The sequence below is a fragment of the Saimiri boliviensis genome, chromosome 16 (genome assembly GCF_048565385.1).
Source record: "Saimiri boliviensis isolate mSaiBol1 chromosome 16, mSaiBol1.pri, whole genome shotgun sequence".
Taxonomy (NCBI): domain Eukaryota; kingdom Metazoa; phylum Chordata; class Mammalia; order Primates; family Cebidae; genus Saimiri; species Saimiri boliviensis.
Genome location: NC_133464.1, coordinates 82,653,565 through 82,670,611, shown reverse-complemented (window position 1 = coordinate 82,670,611; position 17,047 = coordinate 82,653,565). Strand labels below are relative to the sequence as shown.

At 44.4% G+C, this 17,047-nt stretch overlaps 1 protein-coding gene across 1 annotated transcript in view; it reads left to right on the top strand.

Moving 5' to 3' along the window:
• ATP8A2 (ATPase phospholipid transporting 8A2) overlaps positions 1–17,047 on the top strand; it is a 653,421-nt gene that overhangs the window by 572,485 nt on the left and 63,889 nt on the right. The window lies entirely within an intron of this gene.

The window sequence follows — 17,047 nt, the reverse complement described above, 5'->3', positions numbered from 1 at the left end:
GGCCCTCCCCCATCACAGGCTTCCCTCCCCCCTCGCAGTCTTCCCTCCCCCATCACAGGCTTCCCTCCCCCCTCGCAGGCTTCCCTCCCCGCTCACAGGCTTCCCTCCCCCCTCACAGGCTTCCCTCCCCTCTCACAGGCTTCCCTCCCCCCTCGCAGGCTTCCCTCCCCCCTCGCAGGCTTCCCTCCCCGCTCACAGGCTTCCCTCCCCTCTCACAGGCTTCCCTCCCCCCTCACAGGTTTCCCTCCCCCCTCGCAGGCTTCCCTCCCCGCTCACAGGCTTCCCTCCCCCCTCGCAGGCTTCCCTCCCCGCTCACAGGCTTCCCTCCCTCCTCGCAGGCTTCCCTCCCCATATGTGCCCTAAACCCAAGCACAGTGTTCTCCCGCAGGAAGCACCTCGGTAGGAGGTGGGGTGTCTGGCCCTCTTCTGGCTGTAGGGCTCTTCTTACCTGCACCAAAATGGAATCCCAATGAACCCCACACAAGCATCTCCTCCAGAACCCTTGTGACTCCGCTTTGCTTTAGAAATACCCCCTCGCTCCTCCCACCCTGACAGAGAGCTGCTTGAGGACAACCCCGCCCCTCTTGCTCCCCACGCAGTCTTGGCAGCAGTGCACGCTGAATCCAGCCGTGCTGACTTCATGCCTGTGTCCAGTCTCAGGCCTCACACCAAGCACCAGGGCAAAAAGTGGAATGGATCAAAATTGTGACAAATTTTGTACAAACAGACAAAAGCCCAGGAATTCAGTAAGTGGTCTATTCAAATATTAACATACCATTTGCTTCATTTCTTTTTGAAAATAAAGAAAACGCAGACCACCTTATATGAGCCTCCTTCGTTACCTCCTAATCTCACTCTCCTTGAGATGGAAATACTCTCTCTACTTTACGTTTACTGTTTTCATTCATGTATTCTGCATGTGTAAACCCATAGAAAAGATAAACAATGCACAGTGCGAATCATGCAGGGTTTTGAAACTTTTTTTTTTTTTTTTTTTTTTTGAGACGGAGTTTCGCTCTTGTTACCCAGGCTGGAGTGCAATGGCGCGATCTCGGCTCACCGCAACCTCCGCCTCCTGGGTTCAGGCAATTCTCCTGCCTCAGCCTCCTGAGTAGTTGGGATTACAGGCACGCGCCACCATGCCTAGCTAACTTTTTTTTTTTTTTTTTTTTTTTTTTTATTTTTAGTCGAGACGGGGTTTCACCATGTTGACCAGGGTGGTCTTGATCTCTTGACCTCATGATCCACCCACCTCAGCCTCCCAAAGTGCTGGGATTACAGGCTTGAGCCACCGCGCCCGGCCAGGGTTTTGAAACTTTAAACAGATTGTATTTTATGTATCCTTCCTCAACACTGATTTTTTTTAAAAAAACTTTTTGAAGTTTATCATAGTGATATAATTGTAGAACATTCATTTGAATGTGTTTTCCATTATATAAATATGCCAAAAAAATTTTTTATTCTTCCACTGATAAACATTTGAGTTTTCTTTATTTTCCCTACAATTGCCAGAAATGCTATAGTGAACACTCCTGAACATATCTAGTTGTGGACGTGAATGAATTTCCCAAGAGGGCGTAATCTGGAATGGAATTCACACTGCAAATTTCTTGGTCTGTGGCTTGTCTTTAACTTTGTTTATCGTGTCCTTTAATACAAAAGTTTTCTGCTGTTCATGTAGGCAAGCTTATGGATTTTCTTTCATGGTTTTTGCTGTTTGTATGTTCTCTAAAAGCTAATCAAGGTCATAAAGATATTCTCCTGTGTTTTCTTCTAAAAAATGTGGAATGCTTTTCACTGTAAGCTCTCTGGTGCGCCTGTAAGTAACATCAGCCTGTGGCACGAAGTAGGTCCTGATGTGTTCTATCTGGACGAGTAGTATTGCCTGTTTGCTAGACCTCCCTCCCCTGTCCATGGACAGGGTATTTGCTAGATTTCAAGCCTTGCCCAGTGAGGTTTCTCATGTCCCAGCTGAGAGCCTTGGGCATTGCCCAGAATGGAGGGGTCTGAGCAGGAGCCCTCGTGCTGCTCTGTGGGCTCCATTAGGGAAACGAGAGCATTTGCCTCCAGGGTTTGAATCTAGAAAGCATCTGAGATGGTCCAGAGTGGTCCAAAGCATCCTCTCTCTGGAGATCCTCAGAACAATAATGATACCTCCAGGATAGCTCAGCAGTTACAAGCTTGAAATCCCTGGAGAGCTGCTATGCTGTCAACTGGAGGCTTCTTCTCCTCACTCAAATTACTTCCCTTTTATAAAAATGATTCCAGTCATGCACCATGTAACAACATTTCAGTCAACAGTGGACCACACATATGACAAGGGTGGTCCCCTAAGATGATAATGCCATATTTGTACCTTACTGTTTATATGCATAGATATTTTAGATGCACAGATACTTAGTGCTATGTTACAGTTGCCTACAGAATTCAGAATAGGAACATGCTGTACAGGTTTGTAGTCTACAAGCAACGGGCTAGAACAGATAGCCTCCGTGTCCAGTGTGCAATCCCACCTAGGTTAGTGTCAGTACACTCCAGGATGCTCCCACAACAACAAAATCACCTAATGATATGGTTCTCAAAATGTATCTCTATTGTTAAGCAATATGCATCTGTATTTTGTAACTTGTCGATCGCCTCTGATACAATTGGAAGACTTATGTTATTTTTGCTTCCTAGGTCCCAACCTTAATAGGACTGGAACTACTAAGGAATAGTAGGAACCATGAAATCCAATCAAACCTGGCTGCCTGTTTAGACTCCCAGCCTTCCATTCATGAATAAGCTGCATGTTGCTTATTAACTGGGCACCAAGACTAGCAGCTTTGCTTTATTGTGTAATGATGCATGACTGCTTGCTCAGTTAGCACAACTGCAGTGTGCTGGAGGAACAGAGAAATCCCCTGGAAACAGTCCAGTTGTTACATTTATCCTTTTAAACTGTTACATTTTAAGCAAAACAGAAAAAGACAAGGGTCAGAAATACAGTAAAAGAATTAACTTATGTATGGTAAAGTCAGACTGGGATTGCTAGGCTAGAAATTGAAGCTGGACGATGCAAATTTAAAGGCTTGCAGTTGATTAAAATGAAAGGTATTTAAATGCTAGCAAATCATAATATAGAAAATATTAGTAAATGATGAAGTATTCAGTAAAGCCATTGTCTATTAAGAATATGGGCCTCTAAGGGCTGTGCCAGTGGCTCACACCTGTAATCACACTTTGGGAGGCTGAGGCAGGCAGATCACCTGAGGTCAGGAGTTCAAGACCAGCCTGGCCAACATGGTGAAACCCTGTCTCTACTAAAAATACAAAACTTAGCCAGGCATGGTGGTAATCCCAGCTACTTGGGAGGCAGAGGCAGGAGAATCTCTTGAACTCAGAAGTTGGAGGCTGCAGTGAGCCGAGACTGCACCACTACATTCCAGCCTGGGTGACATTCGTCTAAATATATATATATATATATATCTGTAAGAAGATTGCTTGAGCCCATGAGTTCTGTAGTGCATCATGCCAATAGGGTATCTGCACTAATTTGGCATCAGTATGGTGACCTCCTGGGGTCAGGGGACCACGAGATTACCTAAAGAGTTATGAACAAGCCAGGCCAGAAACAGAGCAGGTCAAAACTCCTGTGCTGATCAGCAGTGGGCTCACAATTGTGAAGAGCCACTGCCCTCCAACCTGGGCAACATAATGAGAGTCCATCTATCTCTAATACAAAAATTTATTTAAAAAATATGTATCTCTGACACCGTGGGACAGGCACTGACTCTTGAACTGGGGATACCTGGATTCAAATCCTGAGTTGGTCCCTTACTGTATCACCTTGGACTATCTATTCAACCCCTGAGCCTTACTTCATCTGTAAAATGGGAATAATTAATATCTCCCTTATAAGGGTTTTTGAAATAATATATGTGGGTAAACCCAGGAAAGAAGGGTTTGATAGAAGAGAGTGCAACCTGAAACCAAGACCTGCCTCGCACTCATGCTTGAGGCCACTGTGTCATCGATGAAAATAGGAAATGCTAGGGACGGGGTGTGGGGGGAGTGTGAGGGTTGGTTTTAGGCAAAAAATATACATGTTTATGATTTGGGATACCCTTGTTGGAAGTTAGAATCACCACAGGGTGTGCTGATGAATCTGCCTGTGCCCCCAGCAGTGTATATGTATGTGTGTGAATCACTACCCTAGCCTATAATATGCACCCCATTTTGTCAAATGCATAGATGCTTATTGATGGGGTCTGGAGGAGTGTCCTTTCTTCATGTGTCTCTCAGAAGTAACCAACAGGTTGATACATAATAAGTTCTCAAAAACTGCTGGTAGAGCCAGGTGTGGTAGCTCACGCCTATAATCCCAGCACTTTGGGAGGCCGAGATGGATGGATCAAGATGTCAGGAGGTCAAGACCAGCCTGGCCAAGATGCTGAAACCCCATCTCTACTAAAAATACCAAGCTTAGCTCGGTATGGTGGCACATGACTGTAGTCCCAGCTTTCAGGAGGCTGAGGCAGGAGAGTGGCTTGAACCTGGGTGGCAGAGGTTGCCGTGAGCCAAGATCGTGCCACTGCACTCCAGCCTGGGCAGCAGGACTCCATCTCAAAAAAAAAAAACAAAGAAAAAGCTGCTGGCAGAAGGAAGGCAGGTTAGTGGTGGATGAAATATTATTCATTTCACGAAAGAAAGAAATCAACATTAAAATGAGAAAGCATTATTTTAATTTCTGAATTTGATACTTAGGATGGATATTTTTCACCATTTTCATTGGGTTAGTATAAAATCTTTATTAATTCAAGTCTTTTCTCCCCCAAGAACGTTTTTCTATTTGTTTTTTTTTTTTCAAGCATGAACTTTGGTGTGGAGGGGGAGTAAAAAGAGTAATAGTGAGAGGGAGAGAGAGAAAGAAGAATCCCTGGGGGGGCTACAAGCTGCTGCTAAATTTCAGTTGCAGTTGTCAGAGTTAAAGAAAACATTGGAGAAAATGTCTCATCAAGGGGTCCCCGGATTTTTCTGCTCCAGGAAGGCTGCTGGAGGGATGGATTGCGGCCAGCTGGCAGGGGCTCAGACGCCTGGTACCGTGCTCCAGCCACTGAGCTCATTGGCTCCAGCTAAGTCATTTTACAGTCAGAGCTGTTTCAAGATCAGCACAAGGCACTGTACAGTTATTTGGGGTCAGGAAGGAGTAGAATCTATGGAAGGAAGACGCATGTGCTTAGTTTTAAAGGTTTCATTCCAGGACCTCTCGGGGTTCTGGTGAAATGGATCGTGTGAGAGGAGGAGCACAGCTGACTGGGATAAGGAGGACAGCCCTGTGAGGAGGCTTCTACTGCTGTCTTTATTTTACCGAGTAGGAAAATGAGGCATGGAGAGGTTAGTTAACCTTTTACGTGTCACAGTGTAAGGCTCAGAAGCACAGTTCCATCCCAGGTCCATCTGACTCCCAAGTCCTCACTCCCAATTCACCACCTTACTCCAGTGCTGAGACCATCCCTGCGAGTCCAGCCACTCAGTGAGGCCAAGGAGGCCAGTGGTCGTGTCCTCAAGGGGACATCTCTCTCCTCCTGAGGGTCTCTCTCACCCATCTCAAGTCTGAGATACAGACTGAGAAGCATCCCAGGAAGTCCACTCCATGGAAGGCAAAACGACCTTGAGCCACAACAGTGGCCACAAGAGAAGCCTCCCTACGAGCCCCATCATGACGCAGTTCAGGGTTGGGAGTTCAAGGCCTCCATGTCCACCCCAGCGTCTCCAGCTCATGCCCACTTCGCTGGTGCATGCCCTCTGCAAGCTGATAGAAACTATTGGCAAACCCAGATACACATTCATGACTGAATTCCACGCTCCTCAAACTCGCCCATGGAATAACTCTAACGGGAGAGCGGGGACACACCCCAGGAGGCCCGAGTATGCATTACACCTCAAAAATGATATTTACTCAAAGACACTAGTTTTAGATGAAAAGAAATTATTCAAGTGTACTGTGAAAATGTTATTGGTTTTAATATGAATGGATCTGTTTTCCAAATCTATGGGTGAGATTGAAGATCCAGGAAGATAGGTCTGGTTGATCATGTGGCTTGATGTAACTTCCCACACAGTACTCTCATTCATGAGTCTTCCAGGTCCTATTAGCATTTTCAAGGGTGTTCTCAATGCCCAAAGGAGTGACTGACGGACTTCTTGCTCAGACGAAATATCTCACATTCACGGTGTGCTCGCGTTTATACCCTTTCTGTTGTGTGATTTCCATTCTCTATATCTTCATTAACTCCAAGTAAGAAAACAGAAGCTGGGGTCTGTGTCCTTCCTGGCATCACTCCTGTCAGGCCCCGTGGCTGACTGCTTGCCTTTAGCACCGGCGAGGCCTGCTGTGGGGTGGGAGAAGTCTTTACCATTATAGTGACAATGACTAGATGTCTCCAGCATATGATTCCTGCCATCTGGGAGTCCCCACAAAAGCCTCAAGGCCAAGTGGGCCTCCAGGACTTCCAGCTCTGAAGACTCCTTTCATTCAGTGATAAGGAGAAGGTAAAGATAAGCATGAGGTCTGAGCAGTTCCACTCTGAGTGATGGAGCTTTGCTCCTTCTCCATCCGTGTGGAAGCATCTGAGGCTCCGGAGCACAACGTGGGCGGAGAATCACCCTCTTCTTCCTGGACCCATGACTCAGGCAGACACCCTGGTCAGCCTTTTGATGTGCAGCTACATGGACGACACTTTTCATGAGCAATCATCCCCCCTGTCCTCATCTGTTTGGTGAACATCCTTCATCATCAAAGAATGACATCTGAGTGTATCCTCAGCGGTGTTCTGTGGCAATAACAGCAGATACGGGAACGTCACACTTGCCACCGCCTGATGAGGAGACGTTCGCCTGCACAAATTAATTAAAATAGAAGGCAGCCAGTGGGCCTTGGGGGGCTGATGCTTGTGTTGGAGTATAAAGAAGAGACTTAGCTTTCTCTCGTCACCAGTGTCACTATCATCACTTACTGTCTGTCACCGATCAGCAACCTTTTCCCAGTATAATCTGGGACTTCTACAGCATAGCTCAACCCTTCCACCTCTCCGAGAGGAGTGGTAGGTAGGCCTTCTTCTGACAGCAGGAGTAGATCATACTCCCTGGGACACAATTCCCCCTCAAAACTCTTTAAGGAATCATCACACATTACTGTTGGCCACATTTAGGATGTTCGAATAAGAATCGTGGTTATAATCAATAGTGTAAAAAATCATTAGTTATATATAGGTAACGTGCATGGCACTTACCCTGTGCCAAACACCTTTTATAGTACTTTACATTTAGTAATTCATTTAAGTCTCACAGTAGCCCTACAAGATGTATTTTCCCCATTTTACAGAGGAAGAAACTAAAGCACAGTGGTTAAGTAATGAGTCAGTGGCAGAGCTGGGATTGGAGGCCCGGCAGTCTGCCCATGCTCACTATAGACTGAATGTTTGTCTTTCCTCAAATCCCAGTGTTGCAGTCCTAACCTCCAATGCGATGGTATTGACATGAGGCCTTCAGCAGATAACTAGGGTTAGCTGTGATCAAGAGGATGGGGCCCTTGTGATGGGATTAGTGCCCTTCTAAGGGACAGCAGAGAGCTTACTCACACTCTCTATTTGTGCATAAAAAAGAGCATACAGTGAGCTGGGAGGTCTCTGCAAGCCAAGAAAAGGCCCTTACCAGAACCCGACCATGCTGGTGCCCTGATCGCAGACTTTCAGTCTCCAGGACGGCCAGCAGATGCATATCCGTGGTTTAAGTCACCCAGTCTGTGGTGTTTTGTTATGGCAGCCCACGGGGACACAGGTGATACGTTTCAAGACTGTGCAGTCCGGCCCCTCCTGGAAGCTTCAGCTCCTCAGCCTTGCAGGAAACACTTGCTGGTCACTGTCTTTGGTCCTTTCAGAAGCCCTTCCTCAGCGGTGCCTCCACCAGCCTCCTTACTTCATCCCCCTCTGTGGGAGGAGGGGTGAGCAAAGTACCTTCTCCCTCTGCCATGGGAAACGTGGGTTACTCACAGATGGTGCCAAAGGGCGTGTGTTCAGGTAGTGCAGCCAGTAGTGAGCGAATGAAATGAAATGGTACCTATCTGTTCCAGGGCTGGGCTCTGCAGGGACAGAAAACAGCTGTAGTCCCCGTATCCCTGCACCTTCCACCTGCAGAGGCCAGCAGGCCACAGCAGATGGGAGGGGGACCCATCTCAGGGCTCCTCACTCAGATGGTGACAAGGCGAGGTCTGCCCTATCTTTATCAGTATCTGTCCTAAGTACTGTGCTTTGACATTAACCCTAACAGTCTGAATTATCAGGGGTTTGGCAACCGTTAGGCATCCAATTTTTCCTTTCAGGATGGAGGATAACTTTGCCGTGTCAGCACAGTGCCTCTCTTGGCTTTTTCTTTTTTCTTTCTTTTTTTTTTTTTGAGATGGATTTTTGCTCTTGTTACCCAGGCTGGAGTGCAGTGGCACAATCTCGGCTCATCGCAACCTCCGCCTCCTGAATTCAAGCAATTCTCCTGCCTCAGCCTCTCGAGTAGCTGGGACTACAGGCGCGCACCACCATGCCCAGCCAATTTTTCTATTTTTAGTAGAGACGGGGTTTCACCATGTTGACCAGGATGGTCTCGATCTCTTGACCTTGTCATCCACCCGCCTCGGCCTCCTGAAGTGCTGGGATTACAGGCGTGAGCCACCGTGCCCGGCCCTCTCTTGGCTTTTTATATAACCACAGGAAGGCTGCAATCTAGAAATAGTGATGGTTAAAATTGCCTAAAAGCATACAATATAAACAATATACCAGAAGCACACAGCCCCCCAGTATAATTCCTAGAAGCTGCAGTTTCACCTCGGCCAGAGGAGAGTCCCAGCAAGAGTTCAGGCCGGGCATTCAGGTACCTCTGTGGCTCTTTCCACCGCTCTGGCCGGACCATTGCCTCTGAGACATGGAAGACAGACTGCACGTGTGTCTTCGGTGAACTTTGCTTTATTTATGTTGTTCTTGAAAGTAAAAGAGAGTACAGACTGCTTTGCTTTTTCTGAGACAGACTTACTCTTTCACCCAGGCTGGAGAGCAAAGGCAACGTCATAGCTCACTGTAGCCTCTGCCTCCAGGGTTCAAGTGATTCTCCTGCTTCAACCTATCGAATAGCTGAGATTATAGGCACCCTCCACCACGCCTGGCTAATTTTTGTACTTTTAGTAGAGATGGGATTTCACCATCTTGGCCAGCCTGGCCTCAAACTCTTGACCTCAGGTGATCCACCCACCTCAGCCTCCCAAAGTACAGGGATTACAGGTGTGAGCCACCGCACCCAGCCTACTGCTTATTTTTAAACCACACAGTACCAGTTTTAAACCCATCCCGTTCTCACCTTGGAAATAAGGCACATGTCTCAGGGGCAATACGTTATTTCCCTGCCTCGTTTCCCTTGTCACGTCCCGTAGAGAATGGCGTGGGAACTGCCTGTCTTTACATCCACCTAACAGCTTCAGGAAGGTACCATAGAGTAGGGCAGGGGTCGTCCTGGGTGACGTAAAATAGCTATTTGGTTAGACCAACCTTTTGGTCTCTAAAATTGATTGCTAAGGAGAAAAATGATCACTATCTGAAAAAGAAAAATCAGTTAGTAATTTGAGGGATTCAGGGGCCTCACCTTTCTCACAAACAAGCAGGCAAAGGACGGTGGCAGCATTTCCCCTCCTCACATCCTGTTTGGGAAAATCGGGAAATGTCTTCTCCTCACTGCCTGCCTGTTTATTTAACAATAAGCCAGAGTTTAAATGTTACCACCAATTCAAACCAGATACACCCCATTCTGTATGTCCTGGAGTCCTTGTTTGCTTCAGAGTTGCCTTTCTGGAGCTTTTTAAAAAAAAATTGTTTAAAGACTAGTCAAGGACAGTAGTGAGAAGTGGAGAAAGAGAAGAAGGGGCAGTTGGAGCTGTGCCTGACTGTGAATAACTAGTGGCGGTGACTCGCTGCCTCCAGACCAGCCTCCTTTCTGGAGCTTGTAAACTTGGGCCATCCTGCAAGCCAGTGGAGAGCAGTCCCTCACACATAGCTTCAGTCCTGAATAGCTCACAGGGTGGTAGGAAGGTTTGCTGGGGTCATCCCACCTCATGCACACTCCCTTCCCCTGTGAGCCTCTGGAGTGGCAACAGACATCATACCAAGTGCTGGTGAGGATGTGGAACAACTGGAATGCATGTGCACTGGCTTTGTTCACACAGCAACTTTGGAGAATTCTCTGGCTGTGTCTGATAAAGCTAATCACACTCTTCCTGTATGATAGAGCAATCCCACTCCAAGGTGTTGACCTAAAATAATTGGAAACATATTTCCACACACACACAAAAAAAGACTTGTAGAAGCTTGTGCATAGATAGCAATCATATTCTTAACATAGGCCCAAACTGGAAATAAGCCACATGTCCATCAACAAAAGACTGGATGAACAAATTGTGATCTATTCATGCAATGGAATACAATTCCAAAACTAAAAAGAATGAATTACAGATGCGTGCAACAACGTGGATCCATCTCAGAGGCATCATGTTGAGTGAAAGAAGGCAGAGAGAAAGGTCAGGTCACCCACAAAGGGAAGCCCATCAGACCAACAACAGATATCTCTGCAAAAACCCTGCAAGCCAGAAGAAAGTCAGGGTCAATATTCAGCATTCTTAAGGAGAAGAATTTTCAACCCAAAATTTCATATCCAGCCAACCCGAGCTTCATAAGCAAAGGAGAAATAACATCCTTTACAGACAAGAAAATGTTGAGAGATTTTGTCGCCACCAGGCCTGCCTTACAAGAGCTCCTGAAAGAAGCACTAAATATGGAAAGGAAAAATGGGTAGCAGCCACTGCAAAAACATACCAAATTGTAATGACCATCATCACTATGAAGACACTGCATCAACTAATGGGCAAAATAACCATTTAGCATCATAATGACAGGATCAAATTCACACATAACAATATTAACCTTAAATGTAAATGGGCTAACTGCCCCAATCAAAAGACACAGACTGGAAAATTGGATAAAGAATCAAGACCTATCGATGTGCTGTATTCAGGAGACCCATCTCATGTGCAAAGACACACATAGGCTCAAAATAAAGGGTTGGGGAAATATTTACCAAGCAAACAGAAAGCAAAAAAAAAAAAAAAAAAAAAAGCAGGAGTTGCAATCCTAGTCTCTGATAAAACAGACTTTAAACCAACAAAGATCAAAAGAGACAAGGGCATTACATCACAGGAAAGGGATCAATGCAACAAGAAGAGCTAACTATCCTAAATATATATACATCAAATACAGGAGAACCCAGATTAATAAAGCAAGTTCTTAGAGACTACAAAGAGACTTAGACTCCCATACAATAATAATGGGAGACTTTAACACCCCACCGTCAATGTTAGATCAATGAGACAGAATGCTAGCCAGGATATTCAGGACTTGAACTCAGCTCTGGACCAAGCAGACTTAATAGACATCTACAGAACACTCCACCTCAAATCAATAGAATATACATTCTTCTCAACACCACTTATTCTAAAATCTATCACATAATTGAAAGTAAAACACTTCTCAGCAAATGCAAAAGAAAAGAAATCTTAACAAACAGTCTCTCTGACCACAGTACAGTCAAATTGGAACTCAGGATTAAGAAACACACTCAAAACCACGCCACTACATAGAGACTGAACAACCTGCTCCTGAATGACTGCTGGGTAAATAACGAAATTAAGGCAGAAATAAAGAAGTTCTTTGAAACGAATGAGAACAAAGACACAACATACCAGCATCTCTAGGACACAGCTAAATTGGTGTTTAGAGGAAAATTTATAGCAGTAAATGCCCACAGGGGAAAGCAGGAAAGATCTAAAATCAACCCTAACATCACAATTAAAAGAACCAGAGAAGCAAGAGCAAATAAATTTAAAAGCTGGCATAAGACAAGAAATAACTAAGATGAGAGCAGAACTGAAGGAGATAGGGACACAAAAAAATCCTTAAAAAATCAACAAATCCAGGAGGTGATTTTTTGGAAAGATTAATGAAATAGATAGACCACTAGTCAGACTAATAAGGAAAGATAGAAGAATCAAACAGACACAACAATAAAGAATGATAAAGGGGAGATCCCCACTGATGCTGCAGAAATACAAACTACCATCAGAGAGTGCTGTAAACACCTCCAAAAAATACAGACTACCATCAGAGAATACTGTAAACACCTCCAAAAAATACAGACTACCATCAGAGAATACTGTAAACACCTCCACAGAAATGCAAACTACCATCAGAGAATACTGTAAACACCTCCATGCAGATAAACTAGAAAATCTAGAAGAAATGGACAAATTCCTGGACACATACACCCTCCCAAGACTAAACCAGGAAGAAATCAAATCCCTGAATAGACCAATAAAAAGTTCTGAAATTAAGGCAGTAATTAATAGCCCATCAACCAAAAAAAGCCCAGGACCAGATGGATTTGCAACTGAATTCTACCAGAGGTACAAAGAGGAGCTGATACCATTTCTTCTGAAATGATTCCAAACAATAGAAAAAGAGGGAATTCTCCCTAACTCATTTTATGAGACCAGCATCATCCTGATACCAAAATCTGGCAGAAAAACAACAATAAAAAAAGAAAATTTCAGGCCAATATCCCTGAGGAACATCGGTGCAAAAATCCTCAATAAAATACTGACACATCAAATCCAGCAGAACCTCAAAAAGCTTATCCACCACAATCAAGTCAGCTTCATCCATGGGATGCAAAGCTGGTTCAATATACGAAAATCAGTCAACATAATGCATCACATAAACATAACCAATGGCAAAAACCACATGATTATCTTAATAGATGCAGAAAAGGCCTTTGATAAAATTCAACACCCCTTCATGCTAAAAACTCTCAGTAAACTAGGTATTGATGGAACATATCTCAAAATAATAAGAGCCAATATCATACCGAATGGGCAAAAATTGGAAGCATTCCTTTTGAAAACCAGCACAAGACAAGGATGCCCTCTCTCACCACTCCTATTTAACATAGTATTGGAAGGTCTGGCTAGGGCCATCAGGTAAGAGAAAAAAACAAAAGGTGTTCAAATAGGAAGAGAGGAATTCAAATTATCTGTGTGCAGATGACATGATTATAGATTTAGAAAACCCTATCACCTCAGCCTAAAATCTCCTTAAGCTGATAAGCAACTTCAGCAAAGTCTCAGGATACAAAGTCAATATGCAAAAATCACAAGCATTCCTATACACCAATAATAGACAAACAGAAAGCCAAACCATGAGTGAATTCCCATTTGCAATTCCTACAAAGATAATAAAATACCTAGGAATACAACTTACAAGGGATGTGAAGGACTTCTTTAAGGAGAACTACAAAGCACAGCTTGAGGAAATAAGAGAGGACACAAACAAATGGAAAAACATTTCATGCTCATGGATAGGAAGAATCAATGTCATGAAATCCACCATACCGTCCAAAGTAATTTTTAGATTCAATACTATCCCCATCAAACTACCATTGACTTTCTTCAAGAATTAGAAAAAAACTACTTTAAATTTCATATGGAACCAAAAAAGAGCTCATATACCCAAGACAATCCTAAGCAAAAAGAGCAAAGCTGGAGGCATCATGCTACCTGACTTAAAACTATACCACAAGCCTACAGTAACCAAAGCAGCATGATACTGGTACCAAAACAGGTATATAGAACAATGGAACAGAACAGAGGCCTCAGAAATAACACCGCACATCTACAACCATCTGATCTTTAACAAACCTGACAAAAACAAGCAATGGGGAAAGGATTCCCTATTTAATAACTGGTGTTGGGAAAACTGGCTAGCCATAGGCAGAAAACTGAAACTGGACCCCTTCCTCACACCTTATGCAAAAATTAACTCAAGATGGATAAAGACTTAAACATAAAACCTAAAACCGTAAAAACCTTAAAAGAAAACCTAGGCAGTACCATTCAGGACATAGGCATGGGCAAAGGCTCTGTGACTAAAATACCAAAAACAATTGCAACAAAAGCCAAAATTGATAAATGGGATCTAATTAAAATAAACAGCTTCTGCACAGCAAAAGAAATTATCATCAGCGTGAACAGGCAGTCTATGGAGTGGGAGAACATTTTTGCAGTCTATCCATCTGACAAAGAACTAATATCCAGAATCTACAAGGATCTTACAAAAATGTACAAGAAAAAACAACCCCATCAAAAAGTGGGTGATGGATATGAACAGACACTTCTCAAAAGAAGACATTAATGTGGCCAACAAACCTATGAAAAAAAGCTCATCATCACACACTGGGGCCTGTCAGGGGGCAGGAGTCTAGGGGAGGGAGAGCATTAGGAGAAATACCTAATGTAGATGATAGGTTGATGGGTGCACCAAACTACCACGGCACATGTATACCTAACCTGCACATTCTGCACACGTATCCCTGTAATCCCAGCACTTTGGGAGGCTGAGGCAGGTGGGATGAAGTCAGGAGTTTGAGATCATCCTGGCCAAGGTGGTGAAACCCCATCTCTACTAAAAATACAAAAATTAGCTGGGCACGGTGGCACATGCCTGTAATCCCAGCTACTCAGGAGGCTGAGGCAGGAGAATCACTTGAACCTGGGAGGTGGAGGTTGCAGCAAACTGAGATCACGCCATTGCACTCCAGCCTGGGTGACAGAATGAGACTCTGTCTCAAAAAAAAAAAAAAAAAAAAAAAAAACACCTTTTTTAGTTTGTCACCACATTTGTGGACTGCTGGTGCTGGGGCACTGGGGTGCATGTGATTAGTGGCGTGGCTGAAACTAATGCATTCAAGAATCCTGATCTGCAGCTGTGTGGATGTCTGTCGTTAATACTCCTAGTCTGACCCAGGGTAGTGCTGCTCAGCTCATTGGTTTTACAATCAGACAAGCCTCCAATCCTGTGTCTGGCTCTCACCAGCTTGTGTCCTAATGTGTCAGTAATTCCACTGACCTGAGCCTCACTTTCCTATAATTTACTGCAGTGAGTTCCTAGGTATACGGGACCTAAGTAATCAGTAGATCACCTTACAATGATTTCAGGACTCTGAGTCTCAGTCCATCTGTGAAAAATAGGATAGTTGGAACTTTTCTGAGACTTTAAAATTAGTTATATGTATCACATTCACAGCTCCTAGTTTTGAAGACGAGCAACAGAACAATACTTTCAAGTCTCCATATAACCTTTATTAGTTTAGGAAGGGCTTCATAGTTTCAACAAGAGAATTCAAAGTTCATTTTCCTTTTTTCCCCTCAGCAACTAAAGTTCTGAGTTTCATAATCTATTTTTTATTGATATATAATATTTTACATATTTACAGGGTACATTTGAGTTATAATCTATTTTAAATGATGCATTATTGTAAAATCACTGTTTTCTTAAATAAATACACATAATGAGTGGTCCTGCATGTATCCTCACAAGTACAGCTTGAACAAGTCCATCTTCCAGGGGCCAAGCACCACCTCAGGCATCTATAGCATCAGCAAAACCCAAGGTCCTAGCTGGGCTCTGGAGACCCTGTTTACCCTGGAGGCAGGACAGCAGGAGGTGGAAGGAGCAGGCTGATCCAATCTTGTAGTTTTCTTGGTTGGGGAGAGAGAGTTGTGTAGTAGAAACAGGAAATGTAGACAGACAGCGATATGACAATACAAATCGCCAGCTGCGCCACCCAGATCCTTCTTTCCATATACTGTTCCATGCATTGTTCCTGAGGATGTGAGCATGCCCACACTTGAAGGAGGTACTCTCAAGTCCGTTGGGGCCTGGGACACCCCACTGTTTTTAAAGTCCCGGAATGTTTTCATAAAGGTAAGAAAACACCAAAATAGGACTACAAAAACTATGGTATCTATTGATATGTATTGGTAAATATGTAATAAAGATGTGTACCTGTGGGTGTACCTCATCTGGGGGGTGACACTTCAAGTTTAATTTTGAAGCTTGGGCCAGTCTTGGTTCCTTTCCCACAACTGCCATGATAGGTCCTCTGTGAGATGTTACCATAGAACTCATGTTTCTCAGTAGCAGTTGAATACGACATCTCTTGTCAACAAATACAATTCTACAGTACTTTAATTGCTTGCATGGAAGTCCATCGTATGTAAGTGCCATGGTACGTTTAATAGATCTTCTTCTAGGGCACTATTTCTGGTTTCTTTGATAGAACAGCACTCTTGTAAATATCATTGTACTTGCTTCTTTGCATGTTTTCTTCCTTCCCTAGGATGAATTCTGAGAGATGTAATTGATAGGGCAAAATGTCCTCACACATTTTTAAGGTTTTAAACTTTTCTGTCAAAAGCTGTTGCTCTTGGCTGTTTGAAAAGGAAAGTAAATCCTCCCATTCCAGCGTTGAATTTTGACTCTTTTCCTGCCAACCTCATTGCTTTTTGGTTTAATTGTCATAAAATGCCAAGCACCACCGCCAGGGCTATGTGAAGGTGCTCAGAGGCAGAAGGGCCGTGGTTAGGCATGGCCTTGGCTAGCTGGGGAAGCTGGGTGCTCGGGATCAGGGTAAGTGGGTGGGGATGCTGTGAGGACACAGGCTGGGCAGGGAAGCCCTGCAGGGCAGAGGGAGTGGCAGGGTCGCAGTGCATGTGGCCATCTATTTGGAGCAGAACATGGAAACCACAGAGTGGGTTGACACTTAGATGCCAGGCTTGAGTCGGGTAAATCCTTCCCTCGTACTGTATAAAGGGAGCTTCTCTAGGCCTACAGGATTCTTAGACCCTCCCAGTCCCTGTGGGGGGTCCCAGAGGCAGTGAATTGTGCCTCAGGCCCTCTGCTCTCCCTCCTTCTGTAAGTCTCACTCGACTTTGCAGTGAGCTCTATCGAAACCTCTATTCCAGCAGGACCAGATGGATGAGGACTCCAGAAAAGAAATCCACTGAACACGAAGGGGTCTGTCACACTAACTTGAGTCCCTTTCTCAGGTGTCCCACCCATGCAGGACAGACTCCCAATTCCCA